General features: G+C 42.8%; 1 long non-coding RNA gene across 1 annotated transcript; it reads left to right on the plus strand.

Annotated features, from left to right (window-relative positions):
* Positions 1–8,058: 8,058 nt before the first annotated feature.
* LOC141499936 (uncharacterized) lies at positions 8,059–16,071 on the plus strand. The gene is made up of 4 exons (XR_012471801.1): positions 8,059–8,357; positions 9,292–9,475; positions 13,609–13,740; positions 15,827–16,071. It is a non-coding gene; the product is annotated as an uncharacterized LOC141499936 (long non-coding RNA).
* The last annotated feature ends 343 nt before the right edge of the window (positions 16,072–16,414 follow it).

A 16,414-nucleotide genomic window follows, 5' to 3' on the forward strand; every position in this document is an offset into this window, starting at 1 on the left:
CTTTATAAAACTTGGTTTTTCTTAGTTATATTTCAAGAAATCAAGAATTAATTGACCCAGCTTTTTGAAAAAAAGATAGAATAAAAAAAATAGTTCCTAATCCCAAAATAACTTGTGAAATATAAGCAATCAAAAATTAAGTTTTTGTATTTATGCCTCTTCAGAACTTGTAATAGCCTTTGTCCCTCTGATTTGAGGATGGAGCAAAAAATTCCCCCAAAGCTTCCAGCCCAACCATTTCCCTCCAGCTACATTCCTTGAATTCAACTTCCTCACTCCCACCCCCAGACTCCTGGAGGAAAGGGGTTGATCTTTTTCTTGTATCTCTAGCATTTAGACTGTGCCTATACTGTAGTAGGCACTTAGTAAATGTTTATTGAACTGAATAGTTAGAAAGCATTTTCCCTCAAATATACATGGAGTAAGTCCATGGGGTGAAAAGTGGGCATGAAACTATAGTGAATGTGAGGCACACTTCTAGGGAACACTCAAGGTCAAGGCAAGCCACAGCTCCACAACTGAAGAAACTCAATGCCCAATCTCCAGAGTTCTCATAAAGTTCTCTGTGGGCAAAGTATCAGTAATCATCAAATGCCTTTGCTAGGCCAGCTCCCTGCAGGGCATGGCATCTCTGCTGGATGAGCTGTTCAACCAGGTTCATTCCTCATAGGGTGAGAAACTGAAAATTGATTTTAATTCTGTTTTTAATATAAAATTAATCCACCTTCATTCCCCTCCTATCTGGACAAACTCTTCCCCAAACCAAGCTTTAGTCTTATAATTAACCTCCATTTAGGACACAATTCTCTTGTGAATTGAATCTTCACCCTTGTAGACTGTCTTTGTATCTTCATCCCTCATCCACTTGACTCAAAATTAGTTTGATTAAAAATCAAGTTGTTTCAATTAAAGCAGGGTGCAACTACTTTACAATCATGTTTGCAGACTAATCCCATCTCACCTGAAGATTATTCCCATTTCCCTCCAGGAAGTATTGGGGAGAAACTGAGGTGACTCAATTAAAATGTGTTCAAGTTGGAATTGTCTTAACCTTTGTCAGAGGAGGTCTAAAAGGTGTACTGTTAAGCCAGTCAGGAAGAAGACATTCCTATGTTTAAAAGACCCCATGAGCCTTCACTGAGGTGACTATCCACTCACTTTGTCAACAGCCATACCCATCACTATTAATAAACAGATTTTGCTCCTAGTCTGTATGTTGGTCTATCTTTATTAAATTTACTCAACCAGGGTGTTCTATTTTGACTGAATGGGTCAACCTACCACTTGGTTGAGTCAAAGTGCTGAGCTGTCTCCTTAGCAGTTTTAATCACTGGTCACTTTGACTGGACAGATTTCTTGGCTGCTGAAGTTTTTTTTAGCTTGGGTTCTTTGCTGGATAGGTTGATCCTCAGAAACTCCTGGGCTCATTCTTTTGATGGAAATTTGTGTCTTTACCATTTTCAGCCCCTGATTCAGCTGGTCAGCAATGCAGTCTCTTGTTTAGTCATGCTGTAAGACTGGCAGTCTCTGACTCCCTACCTTCTTGGGGGAGATGGGAATGATCTAACCTCTCCTGTAACAATGTTAAGTTCAAAGCAAATTCCCTTAGTAAAAATACTCCACCTTCTTTTATGGTGATCAGATCCAGTATCAATTACACTTTTTAAGAGTACTCCTGAAGGGTGGCTAGGCAGTGGATAGAGCACCCGCCCTGGAGTCAGGAGTACCGGAGTTCAAATTTGACCTCAGACAATAATTACCTAGCTGTGTGGCCTTGGGCAAGCCACTTAACCCCGTTGCCTTGCAAAAAAAAAAAAAACTTAAAAAAAAGTACTCCTGGGATCTTAGGCAGATGAACAGTTAGGGACTGAGGTAGGAATACAATACTAGAGACAAATTTGTTGTCTTTATTGGCTCCTCAAACCCTTCCTAATGTGTGGAATATTTATTTTGCATTTCAATGCTGCCTTTTGCTATGTAACTTGTATTTAAATATTAGAATTGTGAATAATAACTAATTACTTTATCACTTATCCACCTTATTTCCAAATACTCTTCTATGGTATTTGGAACTGCTAGGGACACCTTAAAAAATTTCTAGTTCAAATTCCTCATTTGGAATGAGAGTTGGAATGAAATATTCCAATTTTACACGTCTTATTCACCCTCAGGTCTTCAGACCCCAAATCCTACACTTTTTTCCCCTTTTATTAAAGATTTTATTTGAATTTTACAATTTTTCCCCCATCTTCCTTCCCTCCACCCCCCCACCACAGAAAGCAATTTGTCAGTCTTTGCTTTGTTTCCATGTTGTACATTGATCCAAATTGAGTGTGATGAGAGAGAAATCATATCCTTAAGGAAGAAACAAAAAGTATAAGAGATAAGATCAGACAATAAGATATCTGTTTTTTCCCCCTAAATTAAAGGGAATATTCCTTGAACTTTGTTCAAACTCCACTGCTCTTTATCTGGATATAGATGGTATTTTCCATTACAGACAGCCCAAAATGGTCCCTTGTTGTTGCACTGATGGAATGAGCAAGTCCATCAAAATTGATCATCACCCCCATGTTGCTGTTAGGGTGTACAGTGTTTTTCTGGTTCTGCTTATCTCACTCAGCATCAGTTCATGCAAATCCCTCCAGGCTTCCCTGAATTCCCATCCCTCCTGGTTTCTAATAGAACAATAGTGTTCCATGACATACACATACCGCAGTTTGCTAAGCCATTCCCCAATTGAAGGACATTTCCTTGATTTCCAATTCTTTGCCACCACAAACAAGGCTGCTATGAAAATTTTTGTACAAGTGATGTTTTTACCCTTTTTCATCTCTTCAGGGTATAGACCCAGTAGTGGTATTGCTGGATCAAAGGGTATGCTCATTTTTGTTGCCCTTTGGGTGTAGTTCCAAATTTCTCTCCAGAAAGGTTGGATGAGTTCACAGCTCCACCAACAGCCAACACTCATTTTTTTTAGGTTTTTTTTTTTTGCAAGGCAATGGGGTTAAGTGACTTGCCCAAGGCCACACAGCTAGGTAATTATTAAGTGTCTGAGACCGGATTTGAACCTAGGTACTCCTGACTCCAGGGCTGGTGCTTTATCCACTATGCTACCTAGCCACCCCCAACACTCATTTTTTATGTGTATCAATAATATCATTGACAAACTAAAAAGAAAAGTATCATCCAAAAAATAGGGGGAATAATTTTGATCTTAAATGGAAGTCAAAATGACAGTGGTAGTGCAGTAGGAAGGATTTGGGGTCAACATATAGAAATTGAAGAGCCTTGGATAGTGAATGAATTCACATACATCCCTCCTCATGGATTTAATATAGATGATTACAAAGTATACAGATTAAAAAAACTAATCCTCCTAGAGAAGCAATAGGTATTTTGAGGACAGAAGTGAATAACAAAAGACTAGGCAAGGTAGGTATCACCCACAATAGCTCTGGTGTGGGTCTAGACATTAAAGGAGAGTCAGGTCATAAAAATCTACCAACTTTATTTTTGGAAACTCAGACTTTTTATAGCAAAAACTTATCTCAGGAATGACCAGTTAAAGGAAACACCGTTTCACAATTTCCTGGGTAAATTTACAATATTTGTTTTTAGAAATCTGCATACTTCTCTATCAGAAAAACCTTTTACAACCACCTCTGGAGCCATAGATTGTCCCAGGTCAAGGATTACTGGTGAGCCAACGGATCCATACAATGAGCAATAATCCACACATATCTTTGATGGAAAAAGTCACCAAGGATATGTGAATATCACTCCCAGGTCACACAGACAATCCTTTTCAGTGAGCCAGGTCTGCCAGGTGTAAGGGATTCCTTTAAAAGAATTCTCTCCCAGTTGAGGCCAGGGTCACTTTTTTCAAAGGCCACTCACTCCATCTGCAGTATTAATGTCAGACCTCATAGGGCTAATGGGCTCATTGACATATTGTCTTTCTATTTTAACATACCTGATGTCAGATTAATTATCGATATATTTTAATAATATAATATAGCAATTATATATAACTGGAGCTCCAGGTGACTTGAACACTAAAGTAATTAGAGGTGTGCCAGGCTGTAATTGTGATTAGGTAATACCAAAGAGATCCTGAGAAAAATCATCATTCAATTGTTGCTCATATACCTAAGGACAATGCTGTAAATGAAATACAGTAAGCAGAACACGAGATGTAAAAATACAATAAGCCTAATTCACATTTAAAACTGGATTTTTATAAAAACTTTTTGCAATGAACCCATTTACTTATTAACCATGATTAAAATAGATACATACATATTATTGCTTTCATAATTCTTTAAATGCATTAAAACATCTTAGGTGACTTTAAATTTCTTAACATGTGTTATTAATTCCGATATAATAAGAACAACCAGATATTCAAGTCAATTGACATGAATTATTAATTTTACAAAACTATTTCAATTACTAAATTATACATTATTTAGTAATATTAGGAATCCTAGAGGTGGTCATGCATGGTTCTGATATTTTTCTTTCATTATTTCTACAAAATAATCAGTTATTAATTTCAGACTACAGTATCCAAATAGCTTATATGTTTATAACAATCAAATAATTAGAAGTCTACAAAAATAACTGATAAATAAATAAATAGGTAAATAAAAAAACATAACTGATAAAAATTCTCAACATGTTACCCATCAATAGGTTATCCTACTAGAGGCTACACAATATTAGGTTGGTTGTTATCTCTTTCTGGACTGTCCTTCCTGAAGGTAGGAAGTCTTAGACCAAGAGAAAGTAAGACTTTTCCAGGATTTGTAGCTAGACAATAGTAGCTCAATGACATGTTAGACACTTTACAATCACAAAGAAATGAAACAAGTCACCCAGTCCAGTTAGCAAAAGTTACAAATAACTACTTTTTTTATTAAACCCAAGAGAATACTTAAAATCTCAGTTGACATAGACTAAAGTTATCAATCTCACAGATGAGAACATTTTACAAAATTATTCATCACAAATTTATAAATTACACATACTTTTAAATGTAAACCATAGATGAGGCTCTCATTTTTTTCTAAGCCAGTGAGAGCCAGGAGCAGCTCATCTGCAGATTGCGCCGAGTTAGTTTATTTTCTAGTTTAAATGTGATTTAAGGAAAAATATAGTCTTTGCAATTTCTAACAGGTCAAATGGTGTTAAAGTTCCCTAGAAAGGAGATAGGCTCAAATCCTAACTTTGTTATTAATTATTTAATTTTAAATTAGTCATTTTAAAACAAATCCAAAACCCCCAAATAAAAGGAATAAATGTTTAAATCAGTCTTAATCAGATCTGAATTACACACATACAGGAGTTTTAGATGCATAGACATATACAGACAACTCTTTTTGAACAAAGATCTAATGTGTAATGAGACTTTAGGAACCAAGCCAGTCTTTCAATCTCAAATCTAGAGACCTTTCCTCAGCTCTCCATGACAGTGAAAAGATGTGAAAAGAGTCACTGAAAAACTACACAGATCTTTGATTTAAAATATATTTTAAAATGTAAACACATACATACACATATTTATATTGTTAATTTTGAATTGTACCAATTAAAATCAGTCAAAAAATTTTAGAATCAAAATTTCTTGAGGAACCTCATATGGATATTAAGATTTTAAAATAGCCAATCAGTAGTTAAAATTCTTTAATAAAATCGGATGTATTCTTAAGTTATCTTACACAGATCAAACCCAGTTACTCAACTTCAGAGATCTTAGGTAATTAGCATAGGACCTAAGTAAAATGGAATCTGGATTTCCCAGTCCCAGTAGCTTTTGAATTATCAGTTCCCATTCTTCACTTTTTATTTTCTTCTTTTAGTCAATTGACCACAGGTCATTTAAAATCAATCTGCCTGCTTACCCCTTCCTCCACCTCTCAAGGGTGGGGCTCTCCTCCATTGAAAAGCTTTGTGATAAGTCTTTATAGGATGGGGAATGAAATCAAGTAACCATCTGTGGGTTTAGGGAAGAGGTTGTGCATATCTCTACCCTCTTCTCAACCCAGGGAGAAGGCATGGGGGTTCCTTATATTAGCTATGGAACTAGGCCAAGTTTTGGGGAATCTTACCTGATCAGTAGGGTAGAAATGAATTGCATCTAGAGTAAGGATTAAGTCCCTGGGTCCTAGGAGTCAAAAAACTCTTTCCCTCCTCATTCCCCACAGTTGTCCAGAGAGGGTGGGGGCTACAGAGAGGGAAAGAGCCATTACAGAGAGTCAGAGACTATGAGAGACAATGATAGAGAGACCGGTGGAAAACAGATTGAGACAAAGGCAACCTGTTCTCCAGGAGTGGAGGGAGAGAGAATCCGTAACTAGCCAATATGCTTCTCAAATGCCAATCAAATAAAATTACACTACTCAAAAAGTGCTCAAAAGGTCACAAACTTAAACCTCGGAGCATGCCTTCACCAGCCAATGCCCAAAAGATGTAGTCTTGCTCAAATAACTAGACTTCACAGCCACTCTCCCCTGAGAATTACCAGGAGCATGAGGAGGGTTAAAGGGTTTATCCTAAGAATCCAATTTGGTCTGATCTAGGAAAGGTAGCCTAGTTTAGAGTTTCTTTCAACTCATAGATATCTAGTAGAACCAGGGAGATTAAGTATTTGTTTATGGTCACCAAAATGTCGTGGGAGGGATTTGGAGTTGACAAATAGAGATTGAGAGGCCTTAAATAGTCAATGAATTCATGTACATCCCTGGAATTTAGAAACTGCTTGGGATTTATTATAGATGGCTGCAACGTGTACAGATTAAAAACTTTCCTCCTTGGGGCGGCTAGGTGGTGCAGTGGATAAAGCACCGGCCCTGGAGTCAGGAGTATCTGGGTTCAAATCTGGTCTCAGACACTTAATAATTACCTAGCTGTGTGGCCTTGGGCAAGCCACTTAACCCCATTGCCTAAAAAAAAAAAAAAAAAAACCCTAAAAAAAATTAAAATAAAAACTTTCCTCCTCCCAGAGAAGCAACCAGCACTTTGAGGAGAGAAGTGAATAACAAAAGACTAGGCATGGTTTGTTTTGGGAAACAGAGAGAGAGAGTGAGCTAGGGAGAGCTGGTTGGACCAGGGTGGCAGCCACAATGGGAGTTCAGGCCAGCATTTTACAGTCTTGCCCATTCTCTGGGTACTGAGGGCAAAGTGGAAATCCCCCCCCCTTACCTGACTGAAAAGGTTGGAAGCTGGGGGGTTGAGAATGAGGAGACAGTACAAATTTTACATTTAACCATGGAACAATAGAGGTCAATTTACATCCCAGGATAGATAACATTTTACATTTTTTATAAAATTTAGCAGTATAAAAGGATTACAAATGTGCTAATGACAAATATCCTATATTCATAGTTCCCTGCATCAATAGGAACCAGAAAAACTGAGCTCATTTTTCCAGATCAATTCAGTATAGGGAGACCAGAAGATCTGTGGACACTGAGGATGGGATCCAGTCAGGCGTATGTTACAAGCATAACAATCCAGGGAAAGACTTTTAGACCAGTTCAAAAAGGAAGTCTCTGATCCATGCTGGGGTTCCATCATAGCCATATCAGGTCATTGTAATAGAGACAGGTACCAACTGGCAAGTCTGTTGCCCATTACCCTGTTCTAAGTCATAGAACCAGGGCAGGTTGAAAAAGGAATTGGTGCCAAGGTGTTTCCAGATAAGGAGGTTTTCAGCAATGTACTGAGAAAGGAGGATATTCAAAAGCTACCAGGAGCAATTTTGTGGCTCAGATTCTGGACCCAGAGTAAGATCTAGTGTAAGACCCTGAGTGTCGAAACCTATGAACTCTTGCCTAAATTCCAACCTCTTGCTTAAGTCTCGCTCTTAAGTTTCTGTTTCCTAAGAGCCTATTCATTTCCCATAAACCATGTGACAAAAGAACCTCCCAGAGGACCTGTATCCAATGAGGACACGCCACACCATCTCAATATATCCAACCAGCAGATGCTTGGAAATCCCCTACTGAACCATATATAAGGAATCTCCTCACTTTACTGGGGTTCTAGGATCCTATCCCTGCCCTAGGATGGAACCCTAGCTCGAGCTAGTTTAATAAACCCTTGCTATTGCATCTCCATTGTGTCGAGTGTCTCTGTTCGGAGATTGGGGAATTCTCGGACCCTAACATTTGGGGGCTCTTTCAGGATCCTCAGTGTCTCTGACCAGAGGCTGCAAGACGTACTTGGAGGGGATCTGAAATGACCAAGTCTGTGCGGCTCTGTTTTAAGACTAGCCGGCTTAGGACCTAGGTGGACGCACCAGTGGGTCGCTGGCTGGGTGTGGTGGAAGTCGTTCCCCAACCCTTCTGAAGGTTGGTATGGGAATGATATAAGGGAACAAGATTAACCTAATTTCTTCCTTAGGACCTAACAAGCAATACTTAGTCCCATGGAGGGGGGCAGTTGCTGACTTATCACCTCTGCTTCTTTTGCTTTGCTTCTGCTTTGCTTATTGCTCTTAATCATTTGATCAAAGTTCCAGCTGAAATGGGACAGACCTAGACCACTCCTCTGAGCCTCCTCCTAGACCACTTTAAGGAAGTCAAGCGGAGGGCCCATGATCTGTCTGTTGACATCAAGAAAGGGAATTTCATCACCTTCTGCAATTCAGAATGGCCAGAATTTGGGGTGAGATGTCCCCAGGATGGGACTTTCAGGATGGGTATTATCCTGGAAGTAAAAAGAATAGTCTTTGTGAAAGGACTGCATGGACACCCCAACCAATTCCCTTACATCCTTTTTTGGCAGGACTTGGCTCAGAACCCGCCCCCATGGCTAAAAACCATTGTTTCCACCTTGCCAGAGCCCAAGAAAAAATATTAATAGCAAAAAGAAAGGCATGTCCAAATGCTCCACCCGTCTTACCTGACTCAAACCCAGTCTTAACCCAGCTAGACCTAGACTAGACTGGGAACCTACTCCTCCTCCTCCTCCACCTCCACCTCTTCCCCCCACCATACAACCTGGGCCCGGCACCCCCTTCCCCAAGAGTCCCACCATCGTCAGCCCAACCTGAGGGCTCAGAGAATGGGACTAGACAGAGTCACGAGGACCCCAGATCCAGAGGTGGTGCAAACCCTGCCATTGTGACCTATAGGCCCTCCCTGACCAGATGGGGAACAGGTGTTACAATACTGGCTTTTTTCTACTAGTGATCTATACAATTGGAAGTCCCAGAATGCCCAATTTTCAGAGAACCAGAAAGACCTTATAAACTTGTTAGACTCAGTTTTATTTACCCATCAGAAGACCTGGGATGACTGTCAGCAGCGACTCTGGGTTCTTTTCACTACGGAGGAAAGGGAAAGAATACAAGGAGAAGCCCGGAAGATCATGCCAGGGGATGATGGCAGACCCACCATGAATCCTGGCATCATTGACTGACTCTTTCCTCTTGACCACCCCACATGGGACTACAATGAGGCTGAAGGTAGGGAGCATCTCCTAGTGTACCACTAGACTCTGCGTACTGTTGCTTGCAAGCTGACTAATTTGGCTAAGGTAGGAGGCATAAAGGCAGGGGTTAAATGAGAGCCCTGAAGCTTTCTTTAGAAAGGCTGATGGAGGCTTTTAAGCAATATACTCCAGTTGACCCCTCTGTGGCCAGTGGGAGGGCCACCGTTGTCATGGCTTTTGTAAATCAAGCAGCCCCAGACATAAGGAGGAAACTGCAGAAGGTGGAAAGATTGGGGGAGAAATCACTGCAAGATTTGGTAGAAGTAGCTGGAAGAGTTTTCAATAATGGAGAGACCCCAGTAGAAAGGGCAGAAAGGATCAGAGCAGAGGACCACAAATATCAGTTGGGGAAAACCAGAGGAAACAATAGGGAAATGGCTAAAATTCTGCTAGCAACAACTAGAGGGGAACCCTGGGAAGGCTCCGGGACTAATAAACACCCACACAAGGGAAGACTAGAAAGTGATCAATGTGCATACTGCCGAGAAAGGGGGCACTTGGTAAGGGAATGCCCCAGGAAAAAGAAAAAGGAAGGGGAAGATAGGAAGATCAGTTCTAAACAGATTTTTAACAACCACCATGGAGGATAGTGAGGACATCAGGGCTCGGCCCCCTTCCCTGAGCCTAGGGTAACTCTGAAGGTGGAAGGGATTGATGTAAGCTTCCTGGTGGATACTGGAGCAGAACATTCTGTACTCACTTCTACCAGGGGCAGACTGTCTGACAAGGGTCCAGGGGGCCACAGGAACTAAGCCATACCAGTGGACCACCGTGAGAAAATTGAACCTGAGTACAGGTCAAGTCAGTCATTCCTTCATGGTGATCCCAGAATGCCCCACCCCATTACTCAGAAGGGATATCCTCACCAAAGTAGGGGCTCGTGTATATTTTGAGAATGAGGGAGTCTCTGTAATAGACAGAAATGGGCAACCCTTAGGGAAAATAAAAGTGGCTGAGGAACCTGGCAGTGTGGCAATCCAGACCCTCATGCTGCGGCAGAAGATGAACATCGTTTGTTCCAACCAGAAACCCCAGCTAATAAAGAGGACATTGAGCCCTGGCTCAAACAATATCCCCAGGCTTGGGCTGAAACTGCAGGCATGGGATGGGCCAAGCACCAACCTGATATATATATAGAGAATTGAAACCGGGGGCAGAACCAGCCAGAGTTAAGCAATATCCCATGTCCAGAGAGGTCTGCCAGGGCATAACTCCTTATATTAGAAGGTTGTTGGAGGCAGGGATCCTGCAGTAATGCCAATCATCATGGAATACTCTCCTCCTAAGTGAAGAAACCACGAGGGAAGGATTATAGGTCTCTCTAGGACCTACGGAAGGTCAACGCCCATGTCATAGATATACACTCCATTGTCCCTAACCCATACACCCTCCTTAGTGCCTTGCCTCCAGACCAAATTTGGTATACCGTGTTAGATTTGAAGGATGCATTTTTCTGTCTGCAAGTCGCTCCAAAAAGCCAAGAAATTTTTGCATTTGAATAATGAGACAAGGAAAAAGGGGTCATGGGACAGCTTACCTTCCAGGTAAGCTCCAGACTCCCTCAAGGGTCCAAGAATTCTCCTACCATTTTCAACGAGGCCCTCCATAAAGACCTAGGGAAATATAGGACTGAACATCCAGAGGTCACACTCCTCCAATATGTAGATGACCTTCTTCTGGCAGCCCAGATACTCTAAGACTGTCAAAGGGCCACGGGGGCCTTGCTGGAGTCCCTGGGGAAATTGGGATATCGAGCAAGTGCAAAGAAGGCCCAGCTGTGCCAAAAAGAGGTCACCTATTTAGGGTACAAGATAAAAGGGGGGCAAAGATGGCTGACGGATGCTATGAAACAAACAGTACTTGGCCTCCCGACTCCAACAACGAGCCGAGAACTACGTGAATTCTTGGGGTCGGTGAGTTACTGTCATCTCTGGATACCGTGGTTCACAGAGAAGGCTAGATATTTTTATGAAGCTTGCGGCAGCGGGAAACCATGGGAATGGACAAAAGCTATGGATGAGGCATTCCAGCAGCTAAGGAGAGATATGGTATCTGCTCCGGCCCTAGCTCTTCCTGACCCCTCTAAGAGTTTCCAGCTCTATGTGGATGAGTGAAAGGAAATAGCAGAAGGGGTCCTAGTCCAAACCATAGGACTCTGGAAACAACCAGTAGCTTACCTCTCTAAGAAATTAGACCTGGTGGCCTCAGGATGGCCATCGTGTCTACGTATCATCGCTGCCACAGCCCTATTGGTTAGGGATGCAGATAAGCTGACCTTTGGTCAGAAGTTGCTAGTGACAACCCCCCATGCTGTTGAGGGAGTTCTGAAGCAACCCCCCTGGAAGATGGATCTCCAATACCCGGCTTACACATTACCAAGGACTCCTTGATGCACCCCGTATACAGTTTGGAGCTCCAGCCTCTTTGAACTTGGCCACCCGCATGCCGGACCCCAAACTAGAGCCCCCACTACACCATTGCCCAGAAATCCTAGCCGAAACCCAGGCAGTTCGACCATACCTGAAAGATGTTCCCTTGCCCCACCCCGAAGTGGTATGGATCACGGATGGGAGTAGCTTCATGAAGAATGGACTGTGGCTGGCAGGGGCAGCTGTTGTGACTGACACGGGTGAAGTCATCTGGGCTAAAAGCCTGCCCAGAGATACTTCTGCCTAAAAGGCTGAACTGATAGCTCTCACCAAAGCCTTGCAACTGGCAGAAGGAAAGAAGATTACGATCTACACTGACAGCTGAGATGCCTTCAGTACACTCCATGTACATGGGACTTTATATCAAGAACGAGGGTTCATCACCTTGGAAGGCAAAGAGATTAAACATAAACAAGAGATTTTAGACTTACTACAGGCTGTACTCCTTCCTGCCAGAGTAGCTGTGATCCATGTTCCAGGACACCAGAAAGGGGACACATTGACAGCCCGTGGAAACTGTTTTGCAGATATGGCAGTCAAGGAAGCGGTGGAGAAGGGCTTCGACAGTCAGGGGGTTAGTGTCCTCCAGTTGTCCATACCCCCTCTGGGTATGGGGGACCTACCACCCCAACCATCCTATTCAGACTCTGACCTAACTTGGATCCAATCGATAATGGATGCTGAAAAAGATGCCCATGGCTGGTATTACACAGCCAGCCACCAACTCTTGCTTCCAGAACCTCTGGGAAAACACCTCCTGAATCAGCTTCACTGCTCAACTCATCTAGGCAAAAAGGAGATGCTGCAGCTCTTAGACACAGCACACCTCAGATTTCAATCCCAGGCTGCACACACCGAGGCGCTTACCAGGACTTGCCAAGCCTGCCAGGTTATGAGGCCAGGAAAGATGACAGGACATCACTTAGGGCATAGAATTAGGGGGCAGCTTCCAGGGAGGAGTTGGGAAATTGACTTCACAGAAGTTAAACCAGGGAAATATGGGTACAAATATCTTCTAGTCCTAGTAGATACATTCTCAGGATGGGTTGAGGCTTTTCCTATAAAGAGAGAAACAGCGGAAGTAGTAGCTAAAAAGATTTTGGAAGAAATAGTTCTGAGATATGGGGTACCAAAAGCCATGGGTTCTGATAATAGGCCTGCTTTTATTAGTAAAATTAGCCAGGGAATCTCTAAGGTAATGGGGATAGATTGGAAACTACATTGTGCTTATAATCTCCAGAGTTCAGGACAAGTAGAAAGAATGAACAGAATTCTAAAGGAGACTCTAACCAAATTGGCTCTAGAGACTGGCAGAGACTGGATGACCCTCCTTCCCTTTGCCCTGTTCTGCTCCCGAAATACACCCTATCACCTAGGCTTAACCCCCTTTGAAATAATGTACGGGACCCCTCCTGTCATTCCTTCCTTTCCAACCCACTCCCTCTAAAATGCCCTTCCCAGCTTTCCAACTGTGTTAAAATCCTTACAGGAAACCCAGAGGGAGATTTGGCCGGCTCTTAGGGCCCTATACAATTTCAAAGGGCAAGAAGGACCCCTCCCCCCAGTTGAATACTCCCCAGGAATGTGGGTTTGGGTTAAAAGGCATAACTGTAAAACATTAGAACCTAGATGGAAGGGCCCTTACCAAATAATTCTTATAACTCCTACTGCTGTTAAGGTTGACAGAATCACCACGTGGATATATCACTTGCACATCTGGACTGCCAGCCCTGAGGAAGGTCAAGAACAGGAAGCCCAGTGGCAAGTTACAGCAGATCCAGTCAACCCCTTAAGGACAAAATTAACGCAGGTATATGAAACCCAGAAGGGGGAACCTGCTCCTCTATCTAACCGGGATGATACTCTGGCAGCTGGCAAATGGAGGGAGTAACCCTCATACTCCCTTCAGACTAGTTTGAGAACTATCTAACCTGGAGACCCACGAAACATATAACCAAACAACCAGAGAAGCTCCACTGTTTACCTGGTGGCCTGATTTGTACTTTAATCTAAAGCAAGTAAACCCTTTGGATGACATGGAGGGAGGAGAATGGAGAAAGTGAGCACGAAGGGTGTCAGTGAGTAGGAATGGGTTTTATGCATGTCCAGGGTTCAGAACAGGACAAGATAGGAAGACCTGTGGGGATGTTGAGTCTCTGTACTGTGCAACCTGGAGTTGTGTAACTACTAATGACGGGGAGTGGAAGTGGACTACCCAGTCCCTTTCATTTAAATGTCATATGTAAGACCATGTACCTGGACTTGGCATTGGCAGGATTGCAATCTTATCAAAATCAAATTCACAGAAAAAGGAAAACAGGATAAGTGGTGGGTCTCGGGACTCACCTGGGGACTATATCTCTCTATCAGAAACCCTTGTTTGGAACCCTTATACAGCTTAAACTTAGAGCAACTCCAATCGTACAAGCTGTGAGGCCCAACTCGATGATTAAGGAAACAGCCCGACCTGTTAGTGCCACCACCCTGAGAGCACCACCCAGAACTACTTCCCCAACTATCAAAGGCACCCTATTCATACCCCCACCTGTAGACACTCTTCCCACAATGACCACTGTCAAGCACCCCCTTTGGGAAATGACGATTGCTGCATATGAGGCACTCAATCAATCGATCAGACCCTGGAGTCACGAATGGATGTTGGTTGTGCTATGATATCAACCCCCCCTTCTATGAAGCAGTAGGCTTGTTGGCAAACTTTAGCACTTCTCAAACCCCTTCCCCTTCCTGTAAATAGGATGGAAAGGGGCCAGGACTTACCCTACAGTCATTGTCAGGGAGTGGTACATGTTTAGGGAAAGTCCCTCCAGAGTACCGAACCCTGTGCAACTCATCCCATTCTCTGGAGTCACTAGGTACTACCAAATGGATCTCCCCAGACCTTAATGGATGGTGGATTTGCTCTATCATGGGCCTTACCCCGTGTGTTAATCTCCAGGTATTAGTGAACTTAACTTCGGAGTATTGTATCCAGGTACTTATCTTCCCTAAAGTCTATTACCATGAGGAAGAGGTTATGTACAACTCCTGGGTAGGGCAGGAAAGGAGAACCCCCTTTTCAGAATAAGAAGGGAGCCCCTCACCACCCTAACCATAGCCACCATGTTTGGAATAGAACTGGTGGGAGCAGGTACAGGTATTTCCTCTCTCACACTCCATCAGAAAGGATTCAACTCCCTCAGAGCAGCAGTAGATGAGGATATTAGCAGAATAGAAGAATCAATCTCACACCTGGAGAAATCCCTTACCTCTCTTTCAGAAGTAGTTTTACAGAACAGGAGAGGCTTAGACTTGATCTTCCTATAGCAGGGGGGATTGTGCTCTGCTCTGGGAGAAGAGTGTTGCTTTTACACTAACCATACTGGTGTAGTCAGAGAGTCAATGGCTAAAGTAAGGGAGGGGTGGGCCAAACAAAACAAAGAAAGAGAACAGCAAGAAGGATGGTTTGAAGCATGGTTCAACCAATCCCCGTGGCTCACCACATTGATCTCTACCCTGATTGGCCCCCTGATACTGCTTTTACTCCTCCTCACCTTCGGGTCCTGCATATTAAACTAATTGCTTGCTTTCATTAGGAACAGGTTCAACATTATCCAACTAATGGTGCTCAGGCAGTCTTATAACTGTCTCCCTGGGGGTTCTGTACATCCCTTTGAGGAACATGAGTGCTCCTGGATTGAACAAGAAAAGGAGGGAATGTATGACCCTGAGTGTCGAAACCTGTGAACTCTTGTCTAAATTCCTGTAAGACCCTAAGTGTCAAAACCTATGAACTCTTGCCTATATTCCTGTAGGACCCTGAGTGTCAAAACCTATGAACTCTTGCCTAAATTCCAACCTCTTGCTTAAGTCTCCCTCCTAAATTTCTGTTTCCTAAGAGCCTGTTCATTTCCCGTAAACCATGTGACAAAAGAACCTCCCCGAGGACCTGCATCCAATGAGGACATGCCACACCATCTCAAGATATCCAACCAGAAGATGCTTGGAAATCCCCTACTGAACCATATACAAGGACTCTTCTCCCTTTACTCGGGGTTCCAGGATCCTAGCCCTGCCCCCTAGGACAGAACCCTAGCTCAAACTAGTTTAATAAACCCTTGCTATTGCATCTCCATTGTGTTGAGTGTCTCTGTTCGGAGATTGGAGAATTCTTGGACCCTAACACTAGGAACTAGTTCAACCAGCAGAGGAATAATCAAGGCAGCAATCTCAGATGAAAGAGGAGTTTACAATTCTGCCACTTTGAACAACAAACTTTCCAGGTAGCAGAAATGGACTCTTGCTGAGATCCAAATCTCAATTGAGAACTTGCAGAGTTGGGGGTGGGAGAAGGGAAGGAGGAGAAACAGAAGAATATGCAAACAAAGAAAAAGAATTCCCACTATTAAAAGCTATCCTGGTGGGAGGGAAGCTTAAGACCCCCAAACCAAAAGATGAGAATGACTTCAAACCATTTCTAAGCATTG

This window comes from Macrotis lagotis, chromosome X, assembly GCF_037893015.1.
Source record: "Macrotis lagotis isolate mMagLag1 chromosome X, bilby.v1.9.chrom.fasta, whole genome shotgun sequence".
NCBI classification, from domain to species: Eukaryota; Metazoa; Chordata; class Mammalia; order Peramelemorphia; family Peramelidae; genus Macrotis; species Macrotis lagotis.